Source organism: Panthera leo, chromosome A2 (genome assembly GCF_018350215.1).
Source record: "Panthera leo isolate Ple1 chromosome A2, P.leo_Ple1_pat1.1, whole genome shotgun sequence".
In the NCBI taxonomy this organism is placed as follows: Eukaryota; Metazoa; Chordata; class Mammalia; order Carnivora; family Felidae; genus Panthera; species Panthera leo.
The window spans coordinates 103276142-103299434 of NC_056680.1; positions in this window are offsets into that span (position 1 = coordinate 103276142).

Genomic DNA, 23293 nt, shown 5'->3' on the forward strand with positions numbered 1-23293 from the left:
GCGACCCAGGGACACCTCTAGATCACTTGGCACTGGTGGCCAGCAGGGCTTATGGTTGCGGTATATTTGAATCCAATATAGTGTTATATGCTAAATATACTTAAATAAAAACAAAATAAGACAAACAACAAAAACTATGGTTAGTTGATTTTATGGTATTAACAAACAACAAAGGCCTTGTGAAAGACATTTAAAATTTAGATTATACAGTTGACCCTTGAACAATACGAGTTTGAGTTCCAACAGGTCCACTTATACAGATTTTGTATAGTACTGTAAGTGCACTTTCTGTTATTATTTTCTTAATTAATTTTTTTTTTTTTTTTTTTACATTTTTATTTGTTTTTGAGAGACAGAGACAGAGCACAAGGGGGGAAGGGGCAGAGAGAGAATGAGACACAGAATCCGAAGCAGGCTCCAGGCTCGGAGCTGTCAGCACAGAGCCTGATACGGGGCTCGAACTCACAAACTGTGGGATCATGACCTGAGCCGAAGTCAGACACTTAACCGGCTGAGCCACCCAGGCTCCCTATCTGTTATTATTTTCTTAATGATGAAGGAGCATAAGGCAAATTGAGGGCCAAGCACAAGGTAGCATACCTCCTGACCCCCACCCCACGTGGGATATGTGTAACCTTCCTCAGGCACTCCTGGCTGCCCAAGAACAAAGGAAAGAACAGAAAACAAACTGTTGAACTGATAGAGTCTCCATCAGTTTACAAATATCTTTGTAAATTTAAAAAAAAAAAAAAAGGGGCAATCTTATCAATAACCCCAAGTCCAGGAACTCCCTACTGTATTAATGCGTTGCTAGAGAGAAAAATAACCTAAGCTTAACAATAGCTAGGCCTCCAGTAATCTGTGTCTTTAGCATATGAAAATCCCTTTAAGAAACTTCCTCTTGACTTTCTCTCCCGCATCTCCAGGGTATATAGCCAGTCACCCTTCACAACCCCAGTGAAGCTCTTTTTGCCCCCAGAGTCCTGTCCCTGTGCTTTAATAAAATCACCTTTCTGCACCAAAGACATCTTCAAGAATTCTTTCTTGGCTGTTGGCTCCAAACCCCCATCACCCCAAAACCCTATCAATAAGATTTTCTTTTCTCTAGCTTACTTTATTGTAAGCATACAGCATATAATGTACATAACATACAAAACTCAACTGTTTATGTAACAGTAAGAATACTGGTCAGCCAGAGTCTGTTGATGGTCAGATTTGGGGGAATCAAAAGTTATGCACAGATTTTCAACTGTTAAAGGGATTGGCACCCCTGACCCTCACATTGTTCAGGGTCCACTGTGATTTCCATTCAAGTAAACATTTTTATTAATTCAGTAAGAGAACATATAGGTTTGTGCCTGTAACTCTTTATTAATTTTCTTGGCACTAAAATATTGAACTTCATAATTCACATGGTGTTCTGCTAAATATATGGCACCTTTTTCTTATGTTGTCATCAATCTCATTGTCTGTAATGAGTGGAGTGATCATATCTGCTTTTATTACTACAATTTAAATCTTGTCATGACTTAAGATATTTATTGAAATAATTTTTGTACAACTATTGCCCATTTGCTGAATCCCTATGTAGGGGAGGAAAAAATTTTTTTTTTCCTCCATCCATTTTTGGTTCTCCAGCTGGGGCCTGCAAAGTAGACTCATAAAAGACAGATTAACAAAAGAAAAACAAATAGAAGTTTATTAACATGTGCGTTGCACATATCCTTGGGAGTACTCAATGATGAATAACTCAAAAGGAGATTAGCATTTAGGCTTATGCAGTGTCTTAATAATAGAACAATAGATTTTTTAGAGAAGTGACAGGACAAAGGAAAGAGACTTTGAGTTTCTGGGGTGGCAAATTGTGGGAAGGTAAATGTATGGGAGAATGAATGGACAATAAAGTCTAGTAAGTAAAGTTTGAAATGTAGATTCCTCTATTGCATCTTTGGACTGATAAGAATCTAGAGTTGTCACTAAAGTGACAACACTAAAATCTAGAGTTGACTAAATTGTGTCCTTCCTAGAGGAGAGGGGAGAGAGAACAACTTTTTAAATTTATGTCCCACTTTTAGGCAAATGGGGAAGGACCAAGAGCTTTTTTGTATATATTCCTTCTCAATTGCATTCAGGCTAAAATATTCTTGTGTGGCATATTTTGCTACCCTTCACCTATTATCTCAATTTGCTAATTTTCTAATTTTTTTTAAGTTTATTTATTTATTTTGAGAGAGAATGAGAGAGAGAGAGAGAGAGAGACAGAGACAGAGAGAGAGAGAGACAGTGTGAGTGGGGGAGCAGCAGGAGAAGAGAATCCCAAGCAGGCTCTGCACTGTCAGCACAAAGCCTTATGTGGGACTCAAACTCACAATCTGTAGGATCATGACCTGAGACAACAAAAGCAAGAGTTGGATGCTTAACTGACTCAATTTGCTAATTTTCATGAAACTACATAGTTCTTTGTCATAAAATGACTACTTCCTCATTTTTAACATAAATTTTTCCATTTATGTGTCTCCTTATGTTTTGTGATTAGATCTATGAAATTTCCCACAAAAATCATTATAAATTATGATCTAGTTTACTTCGTATCTTTTACTGATAATCCCCAAAATTAATACTCTGGTGGAGGGCTATGTGATGTTTCAGGAAAAATTATCCTCTTTGTTACCCATATAAATTTACCCTTTATTTTCTAGTTACAATTTATTACAGTTTTAACTTCCAGCTGACCTTAGAATTTCTGACCACCTTTTTCTTCTAAAGGAAACCTACTCTAATAGGATGTTTCTGTAACTTGAATCTATCTAAACGGGTGTAAGAAAATTACTCAGAACAATATAAATATAAGCACTCTCCATTAGGAATTTCACTCAAAAGTATTTTTCATCTAATAAAAGCTAGTGAAGAGATACCACAAGGAAGAAAGCAAGTAACTCTTAATCCTTTCTTATTCTCACAAATGATTTCATTACTTATTTAATTACATAATGTCTTTCTCAGTCTTTGAAGTATTATGCTTGAGGATAAAAGCTTTATTTTTTATTTATTTGTTTATTTGAACATTTTTTCTTTAATTAAGTAAGCTTTATGCTCACTGTGGGGCTTGAATTCATGACCCCTGAGGTCAAGAGTCCCATACTTCACCAAATGAGTCAGGCCCCAAGGATAAAAGATTTATAACAACAACACTATTCTTTGTGGTGTTATCTTGCCAAAAAGAAGGTTTAATGAGGTTTTTATCTGTATTCAGCACTGATATTTACTCTTTCTCTCCTGTTCTGTATTAGAATGAGAGTCAAATCATAATTAACACTTAGATCCTAAGTAATGCTAATGTGTTCTAGTGTTACAACTGAGGCTGACAGAATGTTTCCTTGGTCATTTACCTGTACATAATTCTAAGTGCAAAGTTAATATCCATGGAAGTTAGGCATACCTCATCTTACCTTCAGTGCTCCAAATTAAAGACTTTTATGTTAATCAACCTTTAGGTAATATTTAATAGTAAAATCAATTCCCAGGTTTTTTTCTTTGTTCATCAAATAAAACAAAGGCAACATTAATGTGAGTTCATGGGTGCTCATTTACATTTTAGTTTCCTTCCTATTTTCAACTCATGTCCCAGGTTATCCTCCTCTGTCCTACAAAAATCAATGGGGATGTTTTCCACGATTCAATTTGCCTTTGGGATGGCAGCCAATGCTTTTTTGAGAAAAGTGACCTGATGACAGTTTTGCCGGCCTTGTTTTATTTTTGAAACAGAAAAATAGCCAGTTTCCATCTTTCTTTAATTTTTCCTTTCACAGGCGAGAATGCTAAATGACAGCTGTGTGGAGCAAGTTCAGCTTTTCATATCAAGAGGGCTGACTAATGGGGCATGTGATAAAAGTGTTGCTACCATTTGAGCATTACAATAGTTTCCTTCCTCCAAAAAACATCAAAACAAGCATGAAACAGAAACTTAAAAACTGGGAACCAAAGGAACGGTTGCCATTTTTTTCAACAAGTGTGTTAATCCCAAATTCTCAAATATTTTTTAACAACTGGGCTAGGAAAGAAAAGCATCTTTCAGAGTCTAAAAGGCATGAGTGAGAGTTTATAAACAACTGTGGCCACAATCTAAGGTACTTACAGATTTGAGATTTGTGAAAGGTCTCCTGGTCCTTTGTTTCGTATCCTCATGATATCACCATTATGATTGTTGTCAATATTTTTTTTATTAACAGTGATGACTAGTAATAATCAAAAGCCATAATTCTTGATGTCAAGACCCTATACCGGGTCCATTTTAATGCACTCTTAAATACATGCTTTCATTTAATTCTGACATCAATTCTGTGCAATAGGTATCCTAATTTTGCTGATAAATGGGCTGAGTCTTGGAGGAGTCCAGGAACTTAATCTCTGATCACACATCTAGTAAATGGCAGAGCTGATATTTGAACTATGCTCAATCTGATTTCCAAGTCTTAGCTTAATAATGGTATATTCCTATATATCTATATTAATTCTAATATAACATCTATGTTATTTTACAGAAGAAGAGTTGCCTGAAGCTTGAAATCTGTAAAATCAGATTTGTTTTTTTTATTTGATAATTTATTTATTTTTAGCTCAATTTGTTGAGTTTCATTATACTGTCCAAATGTCAATACTTGAGGAACCAAGAGAATTATATAAAAGGGATACATGGGTTGAATGTGTAAGGGGAAAATTCTATTTGTTTTTCAGAGATCTTGGCACATATTTTAAGGAAAAATAATCTGATAATCTCCAAGACAAAGGAAAGGTATATCATTTAACTCATAGAGTGAAAGTGCCCATTCTTATATATAAAGTCCTATGTTATGTTAGCGTTTGAAATGTGCTCCAGTGAGGCATATAAGTCTCCTTTGTCCCTTGCCTAGAGATACCATATGGAATGTTTAGAAGGGCATGGATTATTTTGTGTCCATCTCCAAAATCTTCAGTTGTCTTTCTCACAGATGCCAAATTGCCCTCTAGAAAGTATATGCCAGTTTTCTCTTTCCAGAAGTGTATAGGACAATTCCAGAAACAATCACAATAAATTAATCCAAAACAATCACCCTAAATATATATGTCAATCGGACCTTTACTATTTGTTTTAAAGTTGTGATCAGATATCTACGGTTTTAGGGAAATAACCTAAAAAGACCAAGAATAACGGAGATCACTGTTTCAATTATACAGACATTCTCACATGCATTTAGGAGTTCATCCAAATGCCATTAGGCTGCATGGCAATTAGGCATGAATGTAAAACAGTTCCCATAAATAATTTTAGTGGTTCTTTTATTTAAAAAGAATCAAGATTTCTCAGCCTATGAAGCCAACTTTCTAGTATGCATTTTTTAAGTTGTCAGTGTTGATGGTTTCTTTGCCTATCACAGTACTAGTTAACAATCTCTTACCACAGAACACTTAGACATTTCAGAATACTGGAGGTCAGATTCCAAGAGTAAGAATTTCTCTTCCCTAAGACTTTCCTTTGAAGTTCTCTGTGATCTACCACTAAACATTCCAACCCCACCACCTGATTACTTCCCTAGAGTCCTAGGTTTAAAAATTTCTGAAGCGACATATGAATAGTCTTTGCATTAGCATCAGCATCACCTGAGGAATTTTATAAAAACGTATATACTTGGGTCTCTCTCCTGAACTACAGAATAGAATCTCTGTGCATGACAGAGGTACTTAAACTAGCTTTCAGATGTTTCTGATGCAGACTAGAGTTCCCAAGTTAGCTGTGTTGCACTGGAGGGTATCATGCACCTGAGATTTTTGTGTGATGAAGCTATTGTGGGAAGAGAATACTCAGACCAATGAGGAAAACAGAAAAATTTTAGCATTGAGCCCTTTCTAAATCTCACTTTCTCATATTTATAATGAAGAAATATAAAGGATGTTTGGGTGTTACATGTGTGGTGTACATAAAGCATGGAGTATTACTCATAGTAAGTACTCATTAGTTGTTCCTTTGTGATATTCATTCATTCAGCTGTTTTTTGTTGAGTCAGCTCTATGCCCAACACAGGGCTTTGAACTCACAACCCCAAGATCAAAAATCACATGGTCTACTGATTCAGCCAGCCACGTGCCCCATTCAACTAATTTTTTTTTTAATTTAAAAAAAATGTTTATTTTTGAGAGTGAGACAGGGAGACAGAACATTAGCAGGGGAGGGGCAGAGGAAGAGGGAGACACAGAATCCAAAGCAGGCTCCAGGCTCTAGGCTCTGAGCTGTCAGCACAGAGCTGGAAGTGGGGCTGGAACTCACGAACCATGAGATCATGACCTGAGCCAAAGTCGGAGGCTTAACTGACTGAGCCACCCTGGGGCCCCTCAACTAATTTTTAAGTGTCTGGAATGGTCAAGCCCTATGCTAAGCTCGAAGAATACAAAGATGAGCTAAAGCAGACATGGCTTCCTCTCACAGGGCATAGAGGGCCTTGATAAAGATAGATAACACTCAAGTAAATACAAAAATGAATATAAAATAACAACGGAGGCAAACCCTAGAAAGTGGAGAGACATGGTGTTAAGGGAATATACATAAGAGGGAATTTAGCCTAAAGCAGAGAAGGGGAACAGAGTGTCTCCCAGAAAACTCTGAAGGAAAAGTAGAAGCCTTGGAGAATTGGATCAGCGTGTGCTTTACAGCCCTGCCTGTGGTTACTATAAATGCCTATGTTCAGTGACTTTGCCTCATAAATCTTCAGACTTATCACCCTATTATAGATGAGAAAACTGAAGCTTAGAAACATTATTGTGGACTAGGTCACATGTGCTTTAGGAAATGATTAGTTTACAATTAGAAATCTGTTTGGTTCTGTTTGATGCTTATGATCTTTCTTTTTCATGTAAACATGAATCTATTTCAAAGGGCAAACAACAGTAACATCTCAAGCTTTGTTTATAGGAGATGTTATAAATGCAGCATTAAATCTATAAAGTTGGGTGTAAGGAGCACAAAGAAAACATAAATATAAATATACTTTTCTGAATCACAGTTTTGCTGTGGGTTGAGAACAACTGGTATGAATTCCATTGTGGTAGAAATGACAAAGTAGAAGCACCTGAAATTTCTATTCCTTTTCCAAAAGAATAAACCAAAATCAACTCTGTGTCTCTGGGGAAACTGTAGATGTTAGTTCCACTACTTACTACTAAAGGCTTGAAAGATGAAGATTGATGATTCTTATCACATCCCCAGTTAGATTAATGCAGAAGACAGATGTATCTTGGAGAATGATGGTAGATTATTATAAGCTTAATCAGGTGGTGAATTCAATTATAGTTGCTTTTTCTTGATGAGGTCTCCTAAGTCGGGAGAATCATTACAGCCCATTGAATCTGTTGTGTAGCTATTAAACTGGTGACTATTTTCTCTCTTTGTCCAGTAAGTAAAAATAAAAATAAAAATAAAAGTAAAAATAAAAATAAAAATAAAAAAACAGAATGAGTTTGTTCTTACCTGGAAGGGAAAATAGTACACTCATTGTTTTGCCTCAGGGTCTGATCAGTTGTCCAGCATTATGCTACAATTTTGTCTAAAGGAAATGTGGCTGTATCACTGTCCCACTGAATGTCATGTTGGTTTACAACATTTGTCACATGCTGATGCTATGAGGAGAAAGGAAAATAGAAGAAACCCTGGAAGTGTTGGTAAGACATCTAACCAGAAGAGGATAAAAATCTTGACACTATAGCATCTTGTAGCCCCTTTGAAGTAGCTGAAGAATATCAGGATTTTTTCTTCTAAGTGAAAAACAAATAGCTATTCATTGAACCCATTACCACTAAGAAAGAGGTATAAATCTTTGGATTTTGTGTGTGTGTGGGGAGGGGTGGTGGTGGTGCTTTAGAGGTAATTCTTTTTTCATATGCATGTGTTATGTGAAGCTGAAGGTTTTCAGAACAAGAGAAGAGCTCTCAAACTGATGCAGGCAAGCAGTCATGCCACTCTACTTTAATGAAGTAGCAGATATTGTGATGAAAAATTGTCTGTGGCAGATTGGGAAGTTGAGTGAAAACAAGTCGATCTCAAAACAAGATGTCATAACAGAGAAGAAACAAAATAATTCCGTTTGTGCAAATAACTGTAGTCACAATAAGAAGCGGCTTTTATTTGCAACTAGTTCAGTAGAGACCAGAGGACCAAAGGATGAAGTGACCTGAGTTGCCCCTCATAAATTGGTGCTATCATATCATAACTTAGGGCTTTCTGAAATGTCACTGACTCCATATTTTACAATTGAAAGAAAAGTCCACTTATTATTTATTTATTTATTTATTTATTTTAATGTTTATTTTGAGAGAGAGAGAGAGAGAGTGAGTGAGCATGAGCGGGGGAGGGGCAGAGAGAGAGGGAGACAGAGAATCCAAAGCAGGCTCCAGGCTCTGAGCTGTCAGCACAGAGCCCGATCTCACACACCGTGAGATCATGATCTGAGCCGGTCAGATACTTAATCACCTGAGCCACCCAGGCGCCCCAAGGAAATTCCACTTTTGTGACAAGTTTGTGACAACTTAAAATTAGTCATTTGTGTTTCTTCTTTCTCTCTCTCTCCTTTTTTTTTTTTTAGCATTAGTAACCTTTTACTGCATTCTTACCAGCACCAAATTAAACAATAATCATAATATCTTTGTCAATGAGGTATGCAGAATAGATAGATTACTTAAAAAAATTTTTTATTCAAGTATAATTAACATAGTGTGTCACATTAGTTTCAAGGGTACAATATAGTAATTCAACAATTCTCTAGATTAGATCACCTACATTTTTGCTTTAAATAAGGTATGAGCCCATAAGTCAACAAACCTTAGACATCTTCGCATAAGGCTTGTCTGTAATCCTTTCAGTGAAGGAACTGTTGCATCTTTTCCTTATGGTTATGGTTGAAAGGATTAGAATAGAGATGACTGGATAAATGTATCCCACTATGGCATGGTAGTACCTTTGGTTTTCCCTTCTAATTTTACTGCCTGTGAAGAGAACCTCACTGTACCAGTTGGATACACAATTTAGAAATTGATTCACTGATTTAGAAAGAATACACAGTATGCTGTGGAATATTTTATTTTCTTACTAAAAGATTTAGGGATGGGTGCCTCAGTGGCTCAGTCAGTTAAGCGTCTAACTTTGGCTCAGGTCATGATCTGATGGTTTGTGAGTTTGAGTTCCATGTCGGGCTCTGTGCTGACAGCTCAGAGCCTGGAGTCTGCTTTGGATTCTGTGTCTCCCTCTCTCTCTGCCCCACCCATTTGCACTCTGTCTCTCAAAAATGAATGAACGTTAAAATTTTTTTTTAAAGATTTAGGGAGATTAATGATGAGGTGAAAGGGAGGTGGGGATGAGGTGGATGGTGTGACAGAATAATGGGAAGTAGCATCTGTGGAATACTTCCTGTTAATGAGTTGTGCTAGCCCTCTATTAAAAATGTGCTCGTTTAATCTCATAAGTACTCTCAAAAGAAGTATTACTATTCATAATGTAAGGGAGGAAACAGACTAACAAAGATGAAATAATTTGCCCAACTTACATGAGTAAGTGACAGTGACAATAATTGAACTTAGCTCTTCTGGCTTTAATAATCAGAGAGAAAGAGAATAATGGAAGAGATCATGAATTTTGAGCACATTACCGGACCTTGTAGAACTGATAAATTATATTAGTCATTCTTGTACATTAATTAGGTAGAAAGTCAACATCCAACTCATGGAAAGATCCTGCCAAGTAAGGAAATACAAAATATAATGATCAATTCCCCAAACAAGATACATGAAGTTTACTGATTGTGTGTGCGTGCGTGTGTGTGTGTGTGTGTGTGTGTGTGTGTGTATGTGTGTGTATGTGCATGTATGTGAGAGAGAGGGAGAGTGCAGTATATGCTTAGAAGGACTATTAAAATGGCATGTTTATTTGACACATGGATTCTCAACAATAGGGCTTTTGGAAAATTTAAGTCCTCAGTTTTGAATTTGAAAGAAAATTACTTGTCACATATGGTTCAACAAATACACATTTTCTATAGATGGACGAACATGCAAAAGCTGGTGTAAAAGGGTAAGAAAATACAGTCAATTTAAGGTACCCTATAAATTTCTATTCATATAGTTGTGTGTATTGAAAAATATCTGAGAAGTCTTACAAAGAAAACCATTTAATTATTTTAAACTCAACTTTTTTCTTGTCTATTTGATCAAAAACCTCATTTAAGATGAAGTGTACATAAGTATTTTGAGAAAAACTTAGGCAAGGGAGCACAATTTGAGAAATTCTCTCTAAGCTAATTTTTTCAATTCTTTAAAAACTTCATATTAGTTATCAAAGCTGAGTTCATTAGGAAACAGGTACTTACTATAATAACCAGAAAAGGAGTTGTTACATGATCTCTCTTCTGATATGGACAGTTTAGGATAGAATAGTCTTTCTTAGTTTCTTTTTTTCTCTATTTTTCCCTCCTCTGCCTGAATTCTGCCTATTTTGTTACAATTGGTGATCAATACATCTAAGGAAACAGAAATTTCCAGTGTACCTGCCTACATGAAATGGTGACTTTTGTGAATCTTCTGTTTAGTACCAGACTTTGCTGACCTATTTCTCCAGTCCCTCAGCTTGGATTCTGGAAAACACTAGGGGGCATTGGGGAATTCATGTATAATTGTGTAGTCAACTGAATTTCTTTTCATAAACTCAGAATTTTTTCCTTGGGATGCTTAAAAGTGCACATGGAGGTTACAGGACATGGTACCAAAGGAAACCATCATGGGAGAGGTAAAAAGCAAATATAGGGCAATAGATACTAAAAACCTATTTTGGGGGCAAAATACACAACCAAAATCTCGAACATACTTTGGCAAAAATGAACAGTTGTTAAAGACTGTATCAGTGTTTCAGACCAAGAACCTAAAGGCTTTATTTACTTATTTATTTACATCCAAGTTAGTTAGCATACAGTGCTATAATGATTTCAGGTGTAGATTCCAGTGATTCATCCCCTATGTATAATACCCAGTGCTCATCCCAACAAGTGTCCTCCCTAATGCCCTTTACACATTTACCCCATCGCTCCACCCATGACCTCTCCAGCAACCCTCAGTTTGTTCTCTTTATTTAAGAGTCTCTTATGTTTTGTCCCCCTCCTTTTGTTTATATATTATTTTTGCTTCCCTTCCCTTATGTTCATATATTTTGTATCTTAAATTCCTCACATGAGTGAAGTCATATGATATTTGTCTTTCTCTGACTGGCTAATTTTGCTTAGCATAATACCCTCTAGTTCCATCCACATAGTTGCAAATGGCAAGATTTCATTATTTTTGATTGCTGAGTAATACTCCATTGTATGTATATACCACTTCTTTTTTTATCCATTCATCCACTGATGGACATTTGGGCTCTTTCTATACTTTGGCTATTGTCGGTAGCACTGCTTTAAACATTGGGGTGCATGTACCCCTTTGAAACAGTATACCTGTATCCCTTGGATAAATACCTAGTAGTGCAATTGCTGGGCCATAGGGTAGTTCTATTTTTAATTTTTTGAGGAACCTCCATGCTGTCTTCCAGAGTGGCTTCACCAGTTTGCATTCCTACCAGCAGTGCAAAAGGGATCCCTTTTCTCCACATCCTCGCCAACATCTCTTGTTGCCTGAGTTATTTTAGCCATTCTGACTAGTATGAGGTGGTATCTCTTTGTGGTTTTAATTTGTATCTCCCTGAGGATGAGTGATGTTGAGCATTTTTTCATGTGTCTGTTTGCCATCTGGATGTCTTCTTTGGAAAAATGTGTATTCATGTTTTTTGCCCATTTTTCACTGGATTATTTGTTTTTTGGGTGTTGAGTTTGATAAGTTTTTATAGATTTTGGATACTACCCCTTTATCTGATATGTCATTTGCAAATATCTTCTCCCATCCCATTGGTTGCCTTTTAGTTTTGTTGATTGTTTCTTTTTCTGTGCAGAAGATTTTATTTTGACAAGGTCCCAGTAGTTCATTTTTGCTTTTGTTTCCTTTCCCTCCGGAGACTTGTTGAATGAGAAGTTTCTGCAGCCGAGGCCAAAGAGGTTTTTGCCTGCTTCCTCCTCGAGGAGTTTGATGGCTTCCTGTCCTATGTTTAGGTCTTTTATTCATTTTGAGTTTATTTTTGTGTATGGTGTAAGAAAGTGGTCCAGCTTCATTTTTCTGCTTGTCACTGTCCCATTTTCCCAGCACCAGAAAGAGTGCTCTCTTGCAGAAGAGACTGTCTTTATTCCACTGAATATTCTTTCCTGCATTGTCAAAGATTAGTTGGGCATATGTTCGTGGGTCCATGTCTGGGTTCTCTATTTGTTTCCATTGATCTGAGTGTCTGCTTTTGTGCCAGTACCACACTGTCTTGATGATTACAGCTTTGTAATATGTCTTGAAGTCTGGGGATGCCTCCAGCTTTGGTTTTCTTTTTTAGGATTGCTTTGGCTATTCAGAGTCTTTTCTGATTCCATACAAATTTTAGGATTGTTTGTTCTAGCTCTGTGAAGAATGCTGATGTTATTTTGATAGGGATTGCATTGAATATGTAGATTGCTTTGGGTAGTATTGACATTGTAACAATATTTGTTCTTCCTATCCAGGAGCATGGAATATTTTTCCATTTTTTTGTTTTCAATTTCTTTCATAACCTTTTTATACTTTTCAGTGTATAGATTTTTCACCTCTTTGGTTAGGTTTATTCCTAGATATTTTATGGGTTTTGGTGCAATTGTAAATGGGATCATTCCTTGATTTCTCTTTCTGTTGCTTCATTATTGGTGTATAGGAATGCAACCGATTTCTTTGCATTGATTTTATATCCTGCGACTTTGATGAATTCATGGATCAGTTCTAGGAGTTTTTTGGTGGAATACTTTTGGTTTTCCATATAGAGTATCATGTTGTCTGCAAAGAGTGAAAGATTGCCTTCCTCCTTGCCGATTTGGATGCCTTTTATTCTTTTGTGTTGTCTGATTGCTGAGGCTGAGACTTCCAATATATGTTGAATAACAGTGGTGAGAGTGGACATCCCTGTCTTGTTCCTGACCTTAGGGGAAAAGCTCTCAGTTTTTCCCCATTGAGGATGATATTAGCATTGGGTCTTTCATGTATGGGTTTTATGATCTCGAGGTATGATCCTTCTGTCCCTACTTTCTTGAGGGTTTTTATCAAGAAAGAATGCTATATTTTGTCAAATGTTTTCTCTGCATCTATTGAGAGGATCATGTAGTTCTTGTCCTTTGTTTTATTGATGTGATGAATCACATTGATTGTTTTGTGGATATTGAACCAGCCCTGCATCCTGGGTATATATCCCACTTAGTGGTGGTAAATAATTCTTTTAATGTATTATAGTATTTTGTTGAGGATTTTTGCATCCATGTTAATCAGGGAAATTGGTCTGTAGTTCTCCTTTTTAGAGGGATCTTTGTCTGGTTTTGGAAACAAGGTAATGCTGGCTTCATATAAAGAGTTTGGAAGTTTTCTTTCCATTTCTATTTTTTGGAACACCTTCAAGAGAATAGGTGTTAACTTTTTTTTTTTTTTTTTTTTGCTTTTTACTTCCCATGGAATTAATATAAGTATCTATGTAGGCATTAATTTAGTATTCACAACCATTTATATATATTTTCTTAAAAGCTATTAAATACATATACAAAGCATATATTTTACTCTCATTTAATTATGTTTTGAAAATTTATTTTATTTTATTTTTTATTTTTTTTAAATTTACATCCATATTAGTTAGTATATAGTGAAACAATGATTTCAGGAGTAGATTCCTTAGTGCCCTTTACCCATTTAGCCCATCCCCTCTCCCATAACCCCTCTAGTAACCTCCAGTTTGTTCTCTGTATTTAAGAGTCTCTTATGTTTTGTCCCCCTCCCTGTTTTTATATTATTATTTTTCTTTCCCTTCCCTTATGTTCATCTCTTAAATTCCTCATATGAGTGAGGTCATATGATTTTTGTCTTTCTCTGACTAATTTCACTTAGCATAACACCCTCCAGTTCCATCCACGTAGTTGCAAATGGCAAGATTTCGTTCTGAAATATATATATTTGTATATGTATGTATATACCACATCTTCTTTATCCACTCATCCATCAATGGACATTTGGGCTCTTTCCATCCTTTCTCTATTGTTGATAGTGTTGCTATAAACATTGGGGTACATGTGTCTGCAATGAAACATGCACACCTGTATCCCTTGGATAAATACCTAGTAGTGCAATTGCTGGGTTGTAGGGTAGTTCTATTTTTAGTTTTTTGAGGAAACTCCATCCTGTTTTCCAGAGTGGCTGCACCAGCTTGCATTCCCAAACTCTTTTTAAATGGTGGTAGAATTCCCCTGGAAAGCCATCTGGCTCTGGACTCTTGTTTTTTGGGAGATTTTGGATTACTAATTCAATTTCTTTACTGGCTAAATGTCTGTTCAAATTTTCTTTTTCTTCTTGTTTCAGTTTTGGTAGTTTATGTGTTTCTAGGAATTTGTCCGTTTCTTTCAGATTTCCCATTTTACTTGTGTATAATTGCTCATAATATTCTCTTATTATTGTTTGTATTTCTGTTGTGTTGGTTGTGATCTCTCCTGTTTTATTTTTGATTTTATTTATTTGTGTCCTTTCCTTTTTGTTTTTGATCACACTGGCCAGGGGTTTATCAATTTTGTTAATTCTTTCAAAGAACCAGCTCCTGGTTTCATTGATATGTTCTACCATTATTTTGGTCTCAATAGCATTGATTTCTGTTCTTATCTTTATTATTTCCTGTATTCTACTGGTTTGGGGTTTTATTTGCTGTTCTTTTCCTAGTTCTTTAAGATATAAGGTTAGTTTGTGTATCTGAAACCTTTCTTCCTTCTTTAGGAAGGCCTGGATGCTATATACTTCCCTCTTATGACCGCCTTTGCTGCATCCCAGAGGTTTTGGGCTGTGATGTTATCATTTTCATTGGCTTCCATGTACTTTCTAATTTCCTCTTTAACTTCTTGGTTAGCCCATTCATTCTTTAGTAGGATGTTCTTTAGTTTCCAAGTATTTGTTATCTTTCCACATTTTTTCTTGTGGTTGATTTCGAGTTTCATAGCATTGTGTCCTGAAAATACACACGGTATGATCTCGATCTTTTTGTACTTGTTGAGGGCTGATTTGTGTCCCATTATGTGATCTATTCTGGAGAATGTTCCATGTGCACTGGAGAAGAATGTGTATACTGCTGCTTTAGGATGAAATATTGTGAATATATCTGATAAGTCCATCTGGTCCAGTGTATCATCCAAAGCCATTGTTTCCTTGTTGATTTTCTGTTTAGATGATCTGTCCATTGCTTAAGTAAGGGTATTGAAGTCCCCTACTATTGTGGTATTTGTATTAATGAGTGTTGTTATGTTTGTGATTAATTCATTTACATATTTGGGTGTTCTCACTTTTGGAGCATAAATGTTTACAGTTGTTGATCTTGGTGGATCAACCCCTGAATAATGATATAATGCCCTTCTTCATCTCTTGTTACAGTCTATATTTTAAAATCTAGATTTTATGATATAAGTATGGCTACTCTGGCTTTCTTTTGGCAACTATTAGCATGATAGATGGTTCTCCATCCCCTTACTTTCAATCTGAAGGTGTCTTTAGGTCTAAAGTAGGTCACTTGTAAACAGCATATAGATAGATCTTGTTTTCTTATCCATCTGTTACTTTGTGTCTTTTGATTGGATCATTAAGTCCATTGATATTTACAGTGAGTACTGAAAGATAGGAATTTATTGCCATTATGTTTCCTGTAGAGTTGGAGTTTCTGATGGTGTTCTCTGGTCCTTTTTAGTCTTTATCGCTTTTGGTCTTTCCTATTTTTTTTTTTTTTCATCTTTTATCCCCTCGGAGAGTCCCCCTTGAAATTTCTTGCGAGGCTGGTTTAGTGGTCACCAACTCCTTTAGTTTTTGTTCAGGAAAATTGTCTCTCTATTTTGAATGACATACTTGCTCGATAAAGAATTCTTGGCCACATGTTTTTCTGATTCAGCACATTGACTATATCCTGCCACTCCTTTCCATGATGCCAAGTTTCTATGGATAGGTCTGCTGGGAACCTGATCTGTCATCCCTTGTAGGTTAAGGACTTTTTTCCCTTGCTGCTTTCATGATTCTTTCCTTGCCTGAGTATTTTGTGAATTTGACTATGATATGCCTTGTTGGTGGTCAGTTTTTGTTGAATCTAATGGGAGTTCTCTATGCTTCCTGGATTTTGATGTCTGTGTCTTTCTCCAGTTTAGGAAAGTTTTCTGCTATAATTTGCACACATAAACTTTCTACTCATTTTCTTCTCTCTTCATCTTCTGGTACCCCTATGATTTGGATGTTATTCCTTTTTAATGAGTCACTGAGTTCTCTAATTTTTACATAGGTCCCTTTTGCCTTAGTTTCCCTCTTTTTTTTTTTCTGCTTCATTATTCTCCATAAGTTTGTCTTCTGTATTGCTGATGTTGCTCTGCTTCATCCATCCTTGCCGCTTTGGCATCCATTTGAGATTGCAGCTCAGTTATAGCATTTTTTATTTCGTCCTGACTAGTTTTACTTCTTTTATCTCTGCAGAAAGGGATTCTAACCTATTTTCAACCCCAGCTAGTATTCTTATTATTGTGATTCTGAATTCTGGGTCAGACATCTTGCTTGTGTGTGTGTTGATTAATTCCCTGGCTGTCATTTCTTCCTGCTCTTTATTTTGGGGTGAATTCCTTCATTTTGTGATCTTGAAAGAAGAAAAAGTGTTAATAAAAAAATAAAATAAAAATAAAAAATTAAAAACAGCACAAAAAATCAAATAAAGGATGCTAGTTCCTATGTGTGTTTTGGTCTGGTTGTTGAAAGAAGCTTGAGAGAATAGAGAAAAAAGGGAAAGAAAAGAAGGGAAAAAAAGGAAAATGTTTGAAAATTAAAAAAAAAACGAATACAATAAAGTAGAATAAAATGAACTGATGAAATAAAATCGAATTTTAAAAATTTACAAAAAAAGTAGAAAAAATTAAACAAGAATCTTATTTATAAAAATGGAAAATAAAAATAATTTTTTTCTCTTTCTGTATTTAAGAATAAGAAAACAAAAGGAAAAGAAAAAAAATTAATAGATGGACCAGTGAACAGATTGAAATATGATTGAAATTACATCAATTTTCCCTAGAAATCAAACTATGAAGCAGTTTATAGTCCGTACACTAAGCAGGCAGAGAGATTTGTGTTGTTCCTCTAGAGCACGGTTGGCTCAGTTGGGTGGGGCTTGGTGTAGAGGCTCTATTCTCCACTAGATGTTGCTGCTTACTATACAGGGTGGATCGCTGTGGTGCATGTAGGCATGCATGCACATGCGTGGGAATGGTGAAAATGGCATCACCTAGCTACCCAGTCTCTAGTAACAGAACTCTGCTTGCCCACGGGCAATTGCACACCCCTCCTTTGTCTTCGGCTTCCATCCATTCCCACTTCTACACTGCCCGTGACCAAACCATCAGCCTGCCAAGTGGCATCTCCCTCGTCAGTTTCATCTCAGATGGGGCTGTGTTTCCAAACCCCTCACTTCTGTGGACCCGGAAGCTTTGACCCACTCAGCCCCTCTAGGGCAGGGTCTCACTGAGCAATGGCCTGATTCCAGTCAGCAACTTGGAATATTCTTGCAACTGTGCTGCTGCAGATGCCCAGAGACTGTGGCCAGGTACCAGCCCACCCCAGAAAAAGTTTTCATGATTGTGTAGTAGCAGCATTTTATGGATTATGGTAAATCACAACACTCATCTTGTGCCAGGCTTCGGTGAACCCTTAATGTCCTTGTTCCAACATCAGTGAATATGGCTGTTCTCCAGGGTCTGCTGGGACCTTTGCCTGTAGGGAGGCTGCACAGCCTCTACCAAATGCCCTGCCATCAGGGAAAATGCCTCTCCCCTGTGTGTTCTGAGGACCCCTCAGACCTTGCTGTCTGCTCCTAGGGATTCATCCTTCCCACCAGAACTCTGCCAGGTATCAAGATGCGGAGTTTCTGATTCTGTACTCCCGTTTATAGCATCTTAATGGAATTTAAACCCTCTCCTTTCTCCTTTCTCCCATTTTTTGTTCAGTCCCTTGCAGTCCCTTTCTCCTTTCTGCCTTTTTTGTTCAGTCCACTCTTTCTCTTTCTCGCCTGCTGCTTTTTTTGGGGGGCGGAGTGCTTTTCCTGTACTCCCTACTGTCTCCATCCTCTCTCCACAAGCAAAAACAGCTCCCTACTCTCTGCGGTTTCTCTCTCCCCCAGTTCTTTTCATGCCAGGTACATGCTGAGTTCTGTGGTTCAAGTTGTGCAGATTGTTGTGTTAATCTCCAAATCATTTTTCTAGGTGTGCAAGATGGTTTGCTGTTGATATAGCTGTATTTCAGGGATAAGAGAGGCAAAAAAAAGTTCCATGCTGTTCTGCCATCTTGGCCCCTCCCTGAGCCAAGAACCTAAAGGCTTTTGAAATGTGTATTAAAAATTTTTTAACTCTTTAATAAAAGACCTTCTAATTTAGATGTTATAAGTGACAATGATAAATCAGAAACGGAGAACTTGAATTAATTCATTCTCTCCACAAATATTTAGTAAGCATTAATTACATTACTGGCATAGTGCAAGATATTGGCCTGATCTCTGCCCTCTAGAAACTTAAAAGGTACAATGGAAAGATTGAAATAACCTAGATAGGCCAGGGACATTTCCTTTAACCATATGTTGCTGAAGAAACTGGAAATTAAAATTAACTGTAAATTGTTGTGTGCATTTATTTCATACTTAGATTAACAGGTAAATGATGTCCTCAAATGTAGTGTAGTGGTTTCAGATAGCAGAGATTAAGAGTGTAGATTCTAGCCAGAATGTCCAAGTTCAAATCCTAGGTAGTACTACTTAATAGATGTGTGGCCTTGGGCAAATTATTTAAGTTCTTTGTTCCTCAGTTATCTCAGCAGTACATTTTACTATCATTGTAGTTTGAACTTACTATATTAGCTCCAGTTACTTTAAATTAATTGTTTGTTGTCATTTTAAGTTCTTTATTTAATGACCTTTTTAGGTTCTATCATAGGTAAATATCTGGACAAAACAGAACCAAACTAAAATATATGGTAAAACTCTTCGAACTAAATAAACCAACAAAATAGCCCTCCTTACCAAATGCTGTCTTACCTATGATTATTCTAGACATATTTCCTACAATAGCATGATTGCTTGAGGGTAAACTTCCCATAGCAGGATGCAGGCTCTTTCTTCTTGCCCTACCATTGATGGCTGTGTGACTTTCATCTCTCTAGGTTTCCATTCCACATCTGTAAAATGACGGGATATTACAAGGTAATCTCCAAGATCTCTTGAGGCTCTAATATTTTATAAGGTGGTGTAATTAGGGCTGTTAATAATGTTCTGGTTTTTCTTCTGGACACACTTGAAGTCAGTAAGTAACTTGCTTGGCCAATAAAATGTGAGTGGAGGTGATGTGTGAGTTTTTTAGACGGGAGCTTTTATAAACCAATGCAAAAATTGCCGTAACCTTTCCTTTCTTAGAGATGGTGGAAGCAAGTATTGACGTAGTATCCTGTGAGTTCCAGCTGGTCCCTGCTGGCTGTACAATATGCACCAGAAATAAATCTTTGCTGTTTTAAGCCACTGATATTTCAGGGCTATTTGTTTCATTGTATTACCTAGCATGTCTTGGCCAATACATGCGGTATAACCCAGTGCAGAGGCAATGTATGTAGCATGATGACCACAATATGTTGTGTGCAATAAGTACTTAAAATTGTCTGTGGTTATTATGATAATTTATCTGACCCAAATAATTGATAATGAATATCAAGTGGCTCAAATTTGCTTCTACAGTGAATTATTGAGTAACATCTTCAGCCTAATTTTTGGTTATATTCAACCACATATGGTCTCCCTTTCTCCATGCAAGATTTGTCAGTCTGTTGTTATCGGGCTCTGTATCTGTGGTACAAAATGTGAGAAAAATGAAATATCTTCTCTCCTAGTCTGCTTAAAATTATTATTATTAGTTCAGTTAAAAAGCTAGTGATTACATGTTATGTGCCATGGACTATATTAGGTGGCTATTAGACTAACCTTCTGGTGTTAAGAAAATAATTCTCAAGAGCCTGGGATGAGGTACATTTTTTTTTTTTTTTGGACTCAGAAGACTAATATGTGAAATGGTTGGTACTTCCCTTTACCGTGGTACTCTTATTCATTGAGTATGGCCATACCCTGGAAGCCTGGGGGTGTTGGACAGAGAGAGAGCATGGCAGCTGGAGTAAGTTTTGGAGGCTTGGGAGCTTATGAGGAGCTTAAGGCTGAGAGTCTGACTGAAGTCATAGATGAACTGAGCAAAGTAAACTATGTTGATGTCCAAGTTTTAGGCCTTAGGAGAGAAGCAAACTACTTACAGAATATATATTTTATAAACCTGTTCCTTTAATCACCTTTTATATGTCAGTTATAGATTTTAGGATAAGGAGCTTGAGGATTTCAGAAAAACATAATGCAAAGCCTTTTTTTTTTTGCAATTTTCCATTACATTTGGAGGTCATCATAGTCCATTTCTAGAAGTTGGTTAGTCCTACAAAAGAAAAAAAAGTTTAAATTGCAGTTGATTACACTGACCTAGGAATCTCCTCAAATCTAATTCTTGCATAAAAATGTAAGTAGCAGGATGACTCCTGCTGGCTTATAATATGCTTTATTTTTTTCCAAAAAATCCTACTTATCAAATACAGAGTCTTGATGTGGATATTTGAACATTATGAAAATGAATTCATAAGCCAAGTCTGTCTGTCAGACGTTTTTAATTTAAATGTTCTGAGGAGTGATGAGACTCAGCATGAGGGCATCCAAAATTGTCTTGTGAAACTAAAACAATTCAGGGAAAGAGACTAGAAAAATTTTGACATTTAGTTCCTAATCATGTGCCTATTTGGAGTATAAAGTTTCAGGTCAAGAAAGGTTTTGATTTTCCAAGTGTGGACTTTACTACTTAAAAACCAAGTGTCATTCTGATGGCATTTCTTTGTAATGGCAGAGGTTATACGTTTTACCACAGATCCCTTGTGGAATACTAGAGAGGTCAATTTAGTAATCATATGAACACTTCTACCTGAGCTTCAGTGGTGAACAACACTACAAATTTCTCTCTCTAAATAAATACAGGGAGCTTGAGGCCATTCTCATGTCAAGCTATTTTAAAATGTATGCTTAATTTTTTTTTTTCAAATGAATGTTGTAGTTTTCATGTAGCAGAGTTCTCTGGTGCATGAACTTCTACTTGACAGCAGTGTTCTACTGTAGCTCCAGCACAGGGTCATTACACAGGCTTATTGTTAATATCAGAGTGGCCTATAGCTATTTGGAGGTCTATAGCCTGATCATTGCTAACTCTGGCCCATCCTGCTTTAGTTCAAGGCTTAGAGAACCTCTGTATTTGTGCCTTCCTAATTCCTGCTACCACCCCAACTCTGCTGCCCTCATGGCAGTGGGATCCTTAATACTTTATCAAATGGACATATAAGAGAAGTAAATAATTTGTTGGGGATGGCAAGGATGATAAATGATGGTAGACTCTTTGCAAATCAGGTAGTTCCAATATGAGCACAGATTCAGAAATCAGACTTGGAGATAGGTTCTTATTGATTCTTTTGCTTTGTCTGGATCTAGCCAATGCCCAATTTCTCAAGAAGGCTTCTTTGTTGATAGTCTTTCCAAACATTCTCTATAACCTCTTCCCCTTTGCATTTTTGTTTTTCCTCTCAAAATATGTTAAAGTATTCAATGAGATTTTTTTGTGTAATTGTCACTATGTGCATTAAATGAAAGGTAATTGAATAATTAAGTATAATCTAGTTTTTATTTATTTATTTTTTACATTTATTTATTTTTTGAGAGACATAGAGAGACAGAGCACAAGTTGGGGAGAGGCAGAGAGAGAAGGAGACACAGAATCTGAAGAAGGCTCCAGGCTCCGAGTGTCAGCACAGAGCCTGACGCGGGGCTCGAACTCACACACCATGAGATTATGACCTGAGCTGAAGTCGGACGCTTAACCAACTGAGCCACCCAGGCGCCCCAGGGTGTTTATTTTTTTTATTTTATTTTTTTTTTTGAGACAGAGCAACAGAGCACTAGTGGGGGAGGAACAGAAAGAGAAGGAGACACAGAGTCCGAAGCAGGCCTCTGAGCGGTGAGCACAGAGCCCAATGCAGGGCTTGAACTCATGAACAGTGAGATCATGACCTGAGCCGAAGTCAGATGCTTAACCGACTGAGCCACCCAGGCACCCAACATGTATGAAACATTTAAATAACAAGGGAGTATCGACAATTGTGAAGGATCTGAGATTTTACTGTACTTGTAAGCTTGCAAGTTGGCTTGTCATAGTTTCATGGATGCTGGCAGAGGACATGAGACTCTTAGGTGGGAGAACAAGGACTTCAATACTCATAGAAGAGCAGGCTATATAAGCATTAGTACATTTGAGTCAGTTCCCCTTCTTTCTAAGTCCCAAACAACTAAAACCCATGGGTCTGATGAATACTTGAACACTCACTGGGTTTTGTTACAAAAAGGTAAACCTATGCCTAGGGAACCTGAATTTTTATTTTTTTATTTTTTTTTAATTTTTTTTTTTAATGTTTATTTATTTTTGAGACAGAGAGAGACAGAGCATGAACAGGGGAGGGTCAGAGAGAGAGGGAGACACAGAATCTGAAACAGGCTCCAGGCTCTGAGCCGTCAGCATAGAGCCCGACGCGGGACTCGAACCCACGGACTGTGAGATCATGACCTGAGCTGAAGTCGGACGCTTAACTGACTGAGCCACCCAGGCGCCCCGGGAACCTGAATTTTTAAAAATAAGCAGTAAACATGCCTTCACTTCACTCCAGAGGGAAACACTATCTCTGTCTTTTAAGGCTGTTTACTGTACAATAATCCTTCAAAAGGTAGTCCAGAAAAAAAAGCAGTCAGTATCTCTGTGTGTAAGATATGCCCAAATGCAAAAGATCTGTGAAGAGTTGGCTTTGCACAGACCGCATTATCTCAAGTGAGTCACATAAGCAGTCCTTGTTAGAGAAATTCAAGTAAGGGGGCATGATCTTTGATCTTGATCTTTGATACTAAACTCAAACTACTTTGGTTAGTTCAGAAAAGTTTAGAGAACATTAAAGAAATCTTTAAAAGAAGGATAGTATTTGGAGGGATAAAGAA